Source organism: Lolium rigidum, chromosome 1, assembly GCF_022539505.1.
Source record: "Lolium rigidum isolate FL_2022 chromosome 1, APGP_CSIRO_Lrig_0.1, whole genome shotgun sequence".
Lineage (NCBI taxonomy): Eukaryota > Viridiplantae > Streptophyta > Magnoliopsida > Poales > Poaceae > Lolium > Lolium rigidum.
This window is the reverse complement of record NC_061508.1, coordinates 160010006-160023872: the sequence shown is the minus strand read 5'-3', so window position 1 is coordinate 160023872 and position 13867 is coordinate 160010006. Positions and strand designations below refer to the sequence as shown.

Sequence of the window (13867 nt, the reverse complement as noted above, 5' to 3'; positions counted from 1 at the left end):
GGAGGTCCTCGGAGATGGCGTAACCGAGCTCAAGGCCGTGCAGAAATTCCTGCGCGTCGTGCCGAAGCGTTTCAAGCAGCTTGCCTACTCCATTCAGCAGCTGCTCGACCTCAAGACCATGACGGTTGAGGAGCTGGCTGGCCGGTTCTTGGCTGTCGAGGAGGAGCTCGACATGGAGGAAGAGGAGGGTGGCCAGCACGGTGGGACTCGCCTTCTTCTCACGGAGGAGGAGTGGCGTGCTCGCGACCGCAGCGGCGCTGGCAAGAAGAGGGGCAACTTCGACATCCGCAAGGTGCGCTGCTACAACTGCCAAGAGTACGGACATTACGCAAGGGACTGCACCGAGCCAAGAAGGGAGCAGGCACATCTCGCAGCCGCGAACGTCGACGACGAGCCGGCGCTGCTTTGAAGGTCTCCATGAAGTCCCCAATAAATAACAACAAGGTTAAGGGGTTGATTGTTGGAGCTAACCTTGTTGTTAGAGTTTCTTCATGTCTTATTTCGTTAATCATGCGTGTAATCAGATAGCTGCGGCAGCGTGTGGATGTAGAGTTGTGTTCACCTACACAATGCAAAGCTAGATATGTTGTGTTAGTTAGCTGCATGCGACAGTTTAGAGGAGCCCGAGCGGGCGAGTTGCGTTGCAGACGGAGCTGAAGAAGTGGACGCATATAGTTGTGGCATGTGTCGCATGAGCTCATCTGAAGAAACTTGCAAGTGACTCAAGTCTGTACGTGTGTGTGCTGTTAGTGGAGTCATTAGCGGAGGCATTAGTGGATCAAGCCGTTAGTGGCTTGACCGTGCGTGTGTGCATGCTAGGTAGTGGCTAGTGGGTGCGTGCTAGCTGCGTTTGGTCAGCTATTTAATCTCTGTAATTCAGTTGAATCAGTACCGAGTGAACAAGAGAAAAGGCAGAGGTGTGTTGCCGCAATACTGTGTGTGTCCAGTATACTCGCGTGAGTCTTCTTCCTCCCCGGGCAAAGCTATCAGCTAGGTCTGGGAACGCCTGGCATAAGAGGGTGTGCCAGGCAGTTGGCCGCCGGCAACTAGAACATGCCGAAGTTGGAGATGAACCGTAGCTTCTCGTCGAGGCAGCGGGTGTAGTACAGCGTCTTGGCCTCCGCATTCAACAATTGCAGCTTAGCAGTTGTGCGATCGGCCGGCCTCCATCGTTTCGAGCTCGCCGCTCACCGCCGGCGCGTCCGGAGGCGAGAGTGTCGCCACAGCCATGAGCGGCATCGGCAGAAAAGCATGAGTAGGCTGCGTCGCTGCGACACCTGTATGTTGCTGCTAGCAGGCTCAAGCAGACAAACGGATGCCTCCTTAAAAAAAAAAATCTTACCACTGTTTACACCTGTTTAGCAAAGGTTGACCGGCTTAGCTAGAGCAGTGAACAGGGTATCGAGCGTGCATGCAACACTCAACACTGAGCAGTGTAGTATTGCTAAGCATGAATGCAAGGTTCAGTACGCAGCGCCATGCATGCATCATTTTGATACAACAAGATTTTGACGTGCGCCTTGGCGCACGACCCCGTGAAGGTTTTACCTATGTTTTATTTTGTATATATTTGTAAACAATGAAAATAAGCAAGCATTAAATAAATAGTGAATAAGGGAAGAATTATGAGTTGAGGATGAGGAGCAAAAGAACACAATATTATGCAGATTAAACACAACAACAAATTAGAGAAATATACTAAATATAAGTGTCAAAAGTAAGACAATTATACTTGCCTCATTCGTTCAATCTTGAAAGCTTAACTCTTTGCATCTCTTTATCATGTATACATTCATCGTCCCATCTCTTTAGCATTTTCCGGCTTCGATGGGATCAGTTCAAAAGGCTCGAATTGCATTGTGTTTCAACTCAAAACTTACTGCGACAGGCAAGAGCAGGAGATAACACTGGGCAAGAAGCACATTCACCTCTACAGGTAAAACAAATACTATAACTTTAAGACCCTGTTATAGTCTCAAAGTGTCAGCTTGAGTATCTACTAAACATAAAATTCAAAAATATAAGAGAACAACAATGAGAGAAACAGAAAAGTATTCCTCAAGCCCAGAGTGCTAAAATGGAGCAATTCATTCAGCTTTCAGAAACACCACTGCTCCAAACTTTCAAATGGGATTGATCATCGCATTTGTGTGGGACTCGTAACTTTTGTCATCTATAACTAACAAATTATTGCAGCAGTTCTTCCGCTTGATCATCAAATTCATTCATGTGGTGCAGGAGATAGTTTGCAGCCAGCTGCTCGTCCTTCTTGCACGCAAAGAAAACCTCTAGAACCAGGTTGTGATTCAAGCCCCACTTGTTCAAGCTGCATATAAACAACCAAGTACAATGGTATGACAAGGGCGGCTCTGTGCCTAAGTAAGTCATGCGGATCAAATTGGACATAATTTAAAGATTGGGCCGTGTCACGGAGAGAGCCATTGAGGGATAGGTCCAAGGGATTAGCACCGGGTCCTGATGGAGGGAACTACAGCTTACTGTGGAGCCTGAACTGGGTCAGTTTATTGGCCACTTGCAGAAGGTTCATGGGATGCAAAAGGGGCTCTGCTTGCTCTGGAATCCCCTATATCAAAAGACAAAACAGTATTAGAGTAAATAACAGTGGAACTATTTTGTCTGAAAGTTGTACCAGAACAAGAACTGAAGTTTGGCACATATGAACTAAAAAAGAGAGAACCCATGCAATCATTGTTTGGTAAAGCAGTGAACAACAGTATGTTTCATTAAAATAAATAAAACCCCAGAAAGATTGAAGTATTCTTAAATGATCAACAGAAGTTCAGTCAAATTTAGTCACAGAAAAAGAAGGGAAGGGATGTCCGATCATACCATCCCTATACATATTTAGGACAATGTATTGCATATGCACCTCAAGTGTAAGTATTATTAATACACTAATATCTGAGTTTGCAGAGCTGGCCCAAATGAAGTCATCCAACTTCTAGTTTGCATGACATACAACAATCTTATATTTACTAATTGGAGACTCCCAACGAAGCACCACGTTAATCCTAGAAAACTAAGATAATTATCCGTTCGATTTAACTAATAGCATCCTGTAGCCGTCCGATTGTCTGGCGCGTCGTCGACTGTTACCACGCGCAAACAACTTTTGCTGACCTCTCCCGCAAGAGTAGGGGCACACGACCAACCCTCAAAAAAAAAATGATGTCAAACAGAAACTCTCGCGCACAGCCGCCGCTGGGCGACCCCTACCGCCGCTCTTCCTGTTCATCGTCCGCCTCGCCGCATCTCCTCTCCATGGGATTCAGTAAGAAGGTAGAAGCCGGTCCAGCAGCTTTGTCTATCCCTAATCTCCTTCGTCTTTAGCCTTTGAATCAGACTAAAGTGGCCAACAGATGAATATCTTCCACCATGGTATTGCAGTAGAGCAAGATCTATGTACCGACAGCAGTTCGATGCAAGTTCGGGTGCCTTCGTCGGCTGAGAAGCTGTGAGCGATTGAAAGTCAAGCAACTCTGTTTCTCACTAATCCCCTTCCTATCTAACCTTTGAAACTGACCAAGCTGCAGTACATCGAATAGAATTCCACGACGGTATTGCCGAAGAGAAGTTGAGCAGCAATGGCAGTTAGATGGAGATTCCGCTGCCGCCGTTGGTGACGACGCCGGCGAAGGAAATTACAACGGACGGCCGGTGGAGCGGTTATTCACCTCAGAGACACTGTTCGACTTTGATGCCAGGGGCTTCTGCACCCACTAATCAACCAGGTAACTCCATCATTGATCCATGTTCCGGATAATTTTCCCTTATATCTAATTCCAGTCCAAAAGGTTACGTGAACTGATGCGTCGATGCTCCACAATTCGGCATAGTTGCAGTTTGCATGGTTAGATCATCTAACGGAACTACAGTCTTTAGTTCATTGATGATTAATTAGTACACAACAACACACTCTAAATAAAATGAATATTGGCAACCCAATTGTTCATTTAATTAGTACGTGTTAAAGTCACCATTGTTTCATAAGTGTATGATTCGTTTGGTTCACAGAAGGTGAAGAACTGTGTGTATGTTTCTCCCCATTCAGATTATTGGCTACTAAAATCAGCCTCCGTACATGTATTAGGCTGGAAACGGATTGGACTAAAATATTCAGTTGAGTAATGTGTTCGCAGCATAGGTAAACACATTTTATTTTTTGGAAATAGATCACGGACTATTGATTTCATTTTTTTGCAAACAAGTATATTTAATTCTCATTCAAAAAGAACTCTTAATTTGATAAAATAATTTAAATTGAGTTTTCGGTGAAACATCCTGAGGGTCACACGATTTTCATTAATTTCAAAGAAATATTAATTTAAGTATTATGAAACAAGTACAACGTACGCCATCTTTGTTAGTGTAAATGGCAACATCTGTCAAAAGTATTCCCTGATGATTATAATTGTGTTCGGCATAGAAATATGAAGCGTTTGCCATATTGTTAACTGTAGTTTGTTAGATGCTACACCCTAAGATTGATCGTGTCAGGCTGTCAGCCATATAGAGCTCCATTTTGAGCAGTTGAGCTGCACAATCTCGAGCACATCACTCGGTTTTTCTATGTGGCTAACAGTTATTTTATAAAAAGATTACAATGTTTTCCTATTATTATAGCTTACCATGCCTATTAGACTTTACCAAGAGTAATCTCTCATATGCTTGAATTCTGTACATAATTATTGGATTATCACAAGATATTTGTATATATGTATAATTATTTTGACACTGAATTCAATATACAGTTGTGCCTTCATTATAATAATATCAGTATAACATGTATTGAATATTCTTCGCCATAGAGTGTACTCGGTCTGTTGGATTGATGAAACAGTTGTTTCTTTATTTGAGATTTTGCTCTTTCATGTGAAACTCCCATACATATACATCTCATATGTTTGAGTACTCGGTCTTGCGGCTGCATTCACTTGATATGATGTTTAAATATAAGGTGCCTTATTTATAAGGCGGGTATTAGATAGCTTAGGAATATATTTTCAATATCATCTATATGTTATTGGATTCTACAAGATCTCACAACACAATACTTATAAAATTTGCAAGTTTAGCCCATGAATTCACGATTACATTAGAAAATTTCTACAAATAAAATTTATGGTTATCACCTAATTAATTAGATGGACAAGCCCGTGCGGTGCACGGGTTGACGACTAGTACTTGTATAAAGTCCATTGATTTAGGCAAGGAAAACTAAGTAATAGCAAGTTGTCCATAAGCGGGAATCAGAGGAGGCGGAGGCTAAATCTGCACTTGATGGTATCAAGATTGCAACCAACCTAGGGCACACAAAAATTGTCTTGGAGCTTGACTGCTCGGCTGCGGCAAAGAATCTTCGCTAGCAAGAACCTGATAGATCAAAACACTGGAACATGTATGAGGAAGCCAAGAAGACCCTGAAGGCCTTCCAGGATCATACGATTTTCCTAGTCAAAAGAGATTCTAATAGATGTGATGATGCTCTTGCAAAGCATGCCAGGTCTTCTGGTGTCTCTTTCCTAGTCAAAAGGGAGCTTGTAACTGAACATAATTTCTCGGGTTTCCCCAGCTATTGTAAGCGCTCTTTCACTAAAAAAAAAGCAAGCTGTCCATAAGCATGCTGATGTAAGCATGCAATTAGCTAATGTTATCTACATATCTGAACGAGCCACAATAAATATCTTTCCATGGAGGGTTCGCTGAAAATGAATATAAATTTGAGAATGTGCACTTTAAACCAAAAGGAAGCTGCAGGATATAGAAAACAACATGTATTATGATAGCCAACATGTTACTTGTATACCCTTTTTCTCAATTCAGTTCATAATTTTTGTAATGTTGTAGCCATTCCAGAAAAGAGTGAATCCATCATGATATCCCACTCTGGTCATCAATCATATCAGTGTTTCCTTTCCTGCAAGTCCAATATCAGTAAGCTCCAGCTTCTTATGGTTCGTGGTAACTGTAATAAACAAAATTTGCCAGCACAAGTAATCTAAGATTGTGATAGTACAAAACTATAATTAATGTGTTACAGAATGCAACTACTACAATTAGGCAACCAGGAAAGTGTAAAGATTTTGCAACAGAGTTTGAAGGAGATATATTGGGAATAGAAACATGGAAAGGAAATAGAGCACATATTGTGGATATGCCCTGAATATTCAAGAACCAGATGCATTGCATGGTTATAGGGGGGATTTTCAATAGTGAAACAACTGATGGAAGTACTGAGTACATGCAGATTGCTGATTTCAACGATGATATATGCACAAATAGCATTGCAAAAGAGCAGCTCCAAGAAAACGTAGGATTCTAAAAGAAAACTTATATAAGATAAATGAGCTAACGGAATAGGGAGGTGCATAGAAGCAAATCATATTAACCATGTAATTAAGAAATGAGAAACAAAAATTGTCATATTAAGCAATGAGAAACAATAAGGTAGTGTGAAGCAACCTTTTGTCATGACAAACAAAAATTGTATAAATTTCCATGCTAAATTAAACAATGAAGTGCGCAACAGGGAGTATATAGAAGCAATTAACTATCTAAAATGTGTTGAAAACTATGTCTGAAAAGACCTTGTTTCAGATGCCTTCAGATGATATCAGCAAAGTGGTGTGCATGCAGAGGTGCAAAAGAAGGAATTGACCCTCATGGCAAATGAAATCAATGTACATTTTTTTGTAGAGGGAGAAGATATGGGCATGGACTAAGTTTCAGGCACTGAGGTATATCTATCCACAAGTAATCTTTAGGTTCAGTTGTATGCTCAAACCTGGAAGAACCACAAGATCAGATAAATCCACACCTTCAGAATTGTTTAGTTCGTATAACTTAATAACTCAATAAGACATGATGGCCAAAGCAAATTCCAAGGTTGGATCTGGTGATTAGAAAAACATCTATACAACAACTTTAGCTCATATAACTTGGCTTTGCGCATCCATGTGATCTGATTAACTGTATAATTTAGGAACAGGACAAATAAAAATAATACGACCAATGCTTCAAGATAAATCACTGGGCCCGTGCTTACAAAAAATAGGAATTTCCATTGGAATATGAAAAATAATACGACCAATGTACATGTATGAAAAATATGAAAATAACACAACATAACATTGGAATCAAGGGAGCATCCATCCCTTCTTTGTTCTCCCGGCTCATTATGTCAAAAAAGGCCATAGCCAGCTAAAATTAGGATTTGAGCTATCAAAAAAATTCCTTATTTTTTTATTGAAATCCTGTTGTTCAAATTCTAGGCTCACCAGTGACTTTCTTTATTGCCAAATTGGAATTAATCAGACTCAGTTGCTAATTATACAAGGGAATTGGAATCCTTATGAAGCACAAAACTTGTTCGTTTATGCACTGGCTACTTTCTGATACTGAAAAGTATTGTCAAGCATATATGTCTCAAGTCAAGTAATTGGTCTTTGATCAAATGTCCGATGTGTAGAATTATGCTGAAGATCTCACAACATACTGGTTCCTCTCTTAATTTCATACTCTAAAACAAAGCAAAATAAACAGAAAGGGCGCTTGCTATAGTTATTGGACGCATTTTCGATGCTATATTTAGGTAATAAACAAAAGAGGCAACCAGCAGATCAATTATATGTGCAATCTAGGTACAGAATAGGAAGTATATAACTAATTAGCTAAAATTCCAAGGAATAAAATATCTAATTATATGTCCACTAAAACCTTTGCATCATAAACAATTTTTTATCTTCATCTACTCTGTACATTGCTGGCTATAATCCTAGAGGAGCTGAAATGTAACATGAATTAGAAACATGAGGGGCTAGAGAATGACCCCAACCACACCCAGAGAAATCATTTCACGGGGACAAAAGCAGGTACTGCGAAAGAAATATCATAGGTAAAGAAGAAAAAAATCAAGGAAGGGAGATACAATAAAGCACATACTTGCTGGCTTGCAGCTTATTTTGAGTCACAGCTGGAGATAGATAAATGTATGCTTTGAAATCATGCTTACACTAAACTACATGTGGACAGTGGACACTGGATACACATATGGTGGATTTCTCTCCTTCTCCGTAACCCTGACAGCAGAACAGAATAGAGCACAGTAAACAATTGAGATGTGAGGACTAGGAGAACATGGGGTATATTAATTAACAGCAAGTGACGTCGCCCTTAGTTAGATGCTGGTGCAACAGACATGGTTATCCAAGAAAACGAATCTCGGAGAAAATATAAAGGATGCACTTTAGTGTTGAAAGAGTAATCAATTTACATTCAAACTTCAGACATCAACATAGCGTTTTGTTAGTCAGCATTGACCATTAAACGACCAAAAAAGGAATGAAGAACTTGTATAGCCACAGTCTAGCGCTTAGTAATAAGAGGGAAAAAAACACTTATGCCGCAGCAAATATTCATGAATTTTGTCCTTCGATACAGACTGCGGGATTTGCAGTGGCGGAGCCAGCATATCAACTCTGTGTACTCAGCTTGAAACTATGTAGTCAAATACGAATATTTGTATAATTTTTAATTAAATTTTGCAATTTTCAGCTTATGTTGCCAAAAAAACTGTGTAGTCAATTGACTACACAGCTAAGGCGTGGCTCCGCCACTGGGGATTTTGTACACAATATCTCGACTCGTGCAACTAAAAATATTTAGCCTGCAAAGCCTAGAAAGGAAGGTGCAAATGAGCACCTAACGAAGCATATCAAACTAACAAATGACACCAAGTGAAAATCTAGTGCACCAGCCTTCACCAATGACCCTACATCAGAGGAGGCTATTAAACTCAGTTAGCAGCAGGTGCACAGTGTACTTGCATTGTCTGACCAACTAATTGCCTGAAATTAATAACAGTAGATCAATTTTAGATCTGAGGCTTCGACTTAGTCCTGTCTCCCCTTCTCTCAAGTAGAGTTGACACCAAAATCTTGGCTATTTCTAAAATATATTAAAGGAGCTGACCACGTAAATGTTAACTGCACAAGTGGACTGATAAAAATAAAAAATGAGAGCATGCATACAAGTAAAGTACTAATAGTAAAACAAATGCAACTGCCACGGCAGCGTCCAACAGATGCTCCTCTTTGAGATCCATGCATCCGCACAAAGTGTGGGCTTGGGTGGCATGTTCTCCATCCAATGCTAAAAATGAAACAATCATCTATTAGCCACAATAACTACTGTCTATTGTTTAACAAACCATCAAAAATCAGCCGTGTAGTTGACAAAACCCAAATTAGTAAGATGAACAAAACAGATAGCAACATTTAGGAAATCCAATTGCTAGGAAATAGTGACATAATTAACTGACCAGATCCGAATTCAGCTTAAGATGAGATGTGGGGTGTCACAGGGCACGTAGTGCAGCACCAATCACATGTTGTAATTAAGTATTTCTTCTCTTGTGACAGCCACCTATCTTCCGCAAAGAAGCTAGCAACAATCACTTCCGGCTCCTTCACATCTCTGCCTACTCCACTCTCTTCTCCTTAAATAGCACACATAGTAATCTGAGGACAGATCTCAAGGAAAAATCTCAGGATCTTGAAGAAATAAACAGTAGTGGAAAAAGACATGAATCACATGGGGAGAAGGAGATGATTCACGGATGGAGCATGAGGAAATTACCTAGGGTTTCGAGTTTTTTGTCACCAACGACATGGAGATGAGGAATCCCCAACGCCACCCCATCTCTTGACGAGCTCCACCTTCTCCCCTTCCCAAGTTGTTGAGAGAGAGAGAGAGAGAGAGAGAGAGAGAGAGAGAGAGAGAGAGAGAGAGAGAGCAGCAGCATCAGACTGTGGAGTGGAGATGCGGCAGGGGGTAGCAGAAGTAAGTGGAGGCAATGCTTGATCTAGTCCAACACTCCATTTTTTTACCTTGTTTGCGTCGGCCGAACGGGAGCTAGGGCAGCCGCCGGCGAGCGTGGGTGGGTCGCGGCCGAGCGGGAGGTAGGGAAGCCGCCGCGAGCGGCCTAGGTCGATTCCGGCTTTCCCAGGACGATTCCTTCGGCGAGGATAAATCTGACGGCGACGATGTACTTCTCCCACACTCAGCTGGGCACGGGAAAGGCCGCCTGTCGCCCGCGCCGGCGATTCCATAGAGGAACGCGGTGGAGGCGCAGGATTGGGGGAGAGTCGCGCGCGGGGATTGGGAGACACTGTGCCGGGCCGGGCGGGCTTTTTATCGACCCATGGATAAAACGCGGGTTCGCGTGAGGGCCTCGCGTCCTGGACGGAACGGTCGGCCGAGATCGCGCCACATCAGCTCGATCGGACGGCCGAAAATCCAAACTCCTATGAGGCCCCCTATGGGGGGCATCATATACACCTTTAGATGTGGCATGTGCAAGAACTGACAAAAAGGGTCAGCTGGCGGGTCGTGCGCTGCATTGTTCTGCTGGTTCCTGACACATACACGTAAATTTAGGTTCTAATTCGGTTCTTAATGGGATCTACCGAGTCACCTTGCAGTGCAAAACGAATCTCCACCAAGTCGTCGGACGGCAGCCAACGGGGGGCATTGCCACCCGGTGGCAACAAATCCACTCTCTTTGAAATTTTCATGTTTGAAACCCAAAACCACTTCTTTTCATTCTTGACTTCATAAGACCGAGAGTTTAGGGTTAGGGGTAGAGATACATGATTTTTTTTGGTTTGAATATGTCTAGACCTTGTTTATCAACTAATGCTTACTATATTACATAAGAAGGCTATGTTATTTGGTTTTTCATTTTTTCTGTTTATTTCTAATTGTTTATGCCCATTTGAATCCTATGTTTTACCAATATTTAAACAAGCTTAAAACATGAAAATGAAAAGGTAAGCTTGGATCCTTCTTAGTCCCTCTAAAATTAAGCTTTTGGGAAGTTTTTGAAATTTCCATGTCTGAAACCCAAAACCACTTCTCTTCATGCTTGACTTCATAATTAAGACAGAGTTAAGCGTTAGGGGGTAGATACATGCTTTTTATGTTATGAATATGTCTAGACTGGCCATGTTCATCAAGTTGAATGCTGCTTACTATATATGACATTAGAAGGCTATGTGATTTGGTTTTTTTTTTGATTATTTTGAATTTTTAGGCCCATTTGAGTCTTGGTCAAATCCTAGGTTTGACCAAGATTTAAACAAGTTTAAAACATGTAAATGAAAAGATAAGCCTCGATCCTTCTTAGTCACTCTAAAATGAAGATTTGCGAGGGGTGTTCTTGAAATTAAGCTTGGGTCCTTCTTAGTCACTCTAAAATTAAGCTTTTGGGATGTTTTTAAAATTTCCATGTTTTAAACCCAAAACCATTTCTCTTCATGCTTGACTTCATAAGACATAGTTAAGGGTTAGGGGGTAGATACATGCTTTTATGTTTTGAATATGTCTAGACCTTGTTCATCAACTTGAATGCTTACTGTATATATATATATATATATATATGACATAAGAAGCTAGGCTATGTGCTTTGGTTTTCATTTTTTGATTTTTTTTGAATGTTTATGCCCATTTGAATCTTGGTCAAATCCTAGGTTTGACCAAGATTTAATCAAGTTTAAAACACATGAAAATGAAAAGGTAAGCATGGATCCTTCTTACTCATTCTAAAATGAAGCTTTTGGGGGGTTCTTGAAATCTCAATGTTTGAAATCCAAAACCACTTCTCTTCATGGTTGACTTCATAAGACATAGTTTAATTAGGGTTAGGGGTAGATACATGATTTGCCAGGTTTGAATATGTCTATACCTTGTTTATCAACTTGAATGCTTACTATATGACATAAGAAGACTATGTGCTTTTGTTTTTCATTCTTCTATTTTTTTTGAATTTTATGCTCATTTGAATCTTGGTCAAATCCTAGGTTTGACCAGGATTTAAACAAGTATAAAATATGAAAATGAAAAGGTAAGCATGGATCCTTCTTAGTCACTCTAAAATGAAGCGAGCTTTTGGGAGGTTCTTGAAATTTCCATGTTTGAAACCCAAAACCGCTTCTCTCTTCATGATTGACTTCATAAGACAGAGTTTAGTGTTAGGGGTAGATACATGATTTGTATAGTTTGAATATGTCTAGACCTTGTTTATCAACTTGAATTCTTACTTTATGACATAAGAAGGCTATGTGCTTTGGTTTTTCATTTTTCTGATTTTTTTGAATTTTATGCCCATTAGATTCTTGGTCAATTACTAGCTAGGTTAATTTGACCAAGATTTAAACAAGTTTAAAACATGAAAATGAAAAGTTAAGCCTCGATCCTTCTTAGTCACTCTAAAATGAAGATTTGCGAGGGGTGTTCTTGAAATTAAGCTTGGGTCCTTCTTAGTCACTCTAAAATTAAGCTTTTGGGATGTTTTTGAAATTTCCATGTTTGAAACCCAAAACCATTTCTCTTCATGCTTGACTTCATAAGACATAGTTAAGGGTTAGGGGGTAGATACATGCTTTTATGTTTTGAATATGTCTAGACCTTGTTCATCAACTTGAATGCTTACTGTATCTATATATGACATAAGAAGCTAGGCTATGTGCTTTGGTTTTCATTTTTTGATTTTTTTTGAATGTTTATGCCCATTTGAATCTTGGTCAAATCCTAGGTTTTACCAAGATTTAAACAAGTTTAAAACACATGAAAATGAAAAGGTAAGCATGGATCCTTCTTAATTAGTCACTCTAAAATAAATCTTTTGGGAGGTTCTTGAAATTTCCATGTTTGAAACCCAAAACCACTTCTCTTCATGACTGACTTCATAAGACAGAGTTTAGGGTTAGGGGTAGATATATACATGAGTTGTCTGGTTTGAATATGTCTAGACCTTGTTTATCAACTTTAATGCTTAATATATATATGACATAAGAATGCTATGTGCATTGGTTTTTGATTTTTTCTCGAATTTGTATGCCCATTTGAATCTTGGTCAAATCCTAGGCGGTTTGACCAAGATTTAAACAAGTTTAAAACATGAAAATGAAAAGGGAAGTTTGTATCCTTATTAGTCACTCTAAAATGAAGCTTTTGGGATGTTCTTGAAATTTCCATGTTTGAAACCCAAAACGACTTCTCTTCATGCTAGACTTCATAAGATCGACCGAGTTTATGCATGGTTAGGGGATAGATACATGATTTGTCTGGTTTGAACACATGTATAAACCTTCTTGCTCACTCTAAAATTAAGCTTTCGGGAGGTTTTTGAAATTTCCATGTTTGAAACCCAAAACCATTTCTCTTCATGCTTGACTTCGTAAGACAGAGTTTAGGGTTAGGGGTAGATACATGCTTTTTCTGGTTTGAATATGTATAGACCTTGTTTATCAACTTGAATGGTTACTATATGACATAAGAAGGCTATATATGTGCTTTGGTTTTTCATTTTTTGATTTTTTCGAATTTTTTATGCCCATTAAAATCTTGGTCAAATCCTATGTTTGACCAAGATTTAAACAAGTTTAGAACATGAAAATGAAAAGGTAATCATGGATCTTTCTTAGTCACAGTACTCTAGAATGAAGCTTTTGGGAGGTTTTTGAAATTTCCATGTTTGAAACCCAAAACCACTTCTTTTCATGCTTGACTTCATAAGACCGAGAGTTTAGGGTTAGGGGTAGAGATACATGATTTTTTTTGGTTTGAATATGTCTAGACCTTGTTTATCAACTAATGCTTACTATATTACATAAGAAGGCTATGTTATTTGGTTTTTCATTTTTTCTGTTTATTTCTAATTGTTTATGCCCATTTGAATCCTATGTTTGACCAATATTTAAACAAGCTTAAAACATGAAAATGAAAAGGTAAGCTTGGATCCTTCTTAGTCCCTCTAAAATTAAGCTTTTGGGAAGTTTTTGAAATT

The 13867-nt window shown here is 39.7% G+C and overlaps 1 long non-coding RNA gene across 1 annotated transcript; it reads right to left on the bottom strand.

Moving 5' to 3' along the window:
• Positions 1-2458: 2458 nt before the first annotated feature.
• On the bottom strand, positions 2459-9784 carry LOC124683689. The gene is made up of 4 exons (XR_006996792.1): positions 9658-9784; positions 9341-9539; positions 5325-8099; positions 2459-2584 (listed from the first exon to the last, which is right to left on the bottom strand). It is a non-coding gene; the product is annotated as an uncharacterized LOC124683689 (long non-coding RNA).
• Between the last annotated feature and the right edge of the window lie 4083 nt (positions 9785-13867).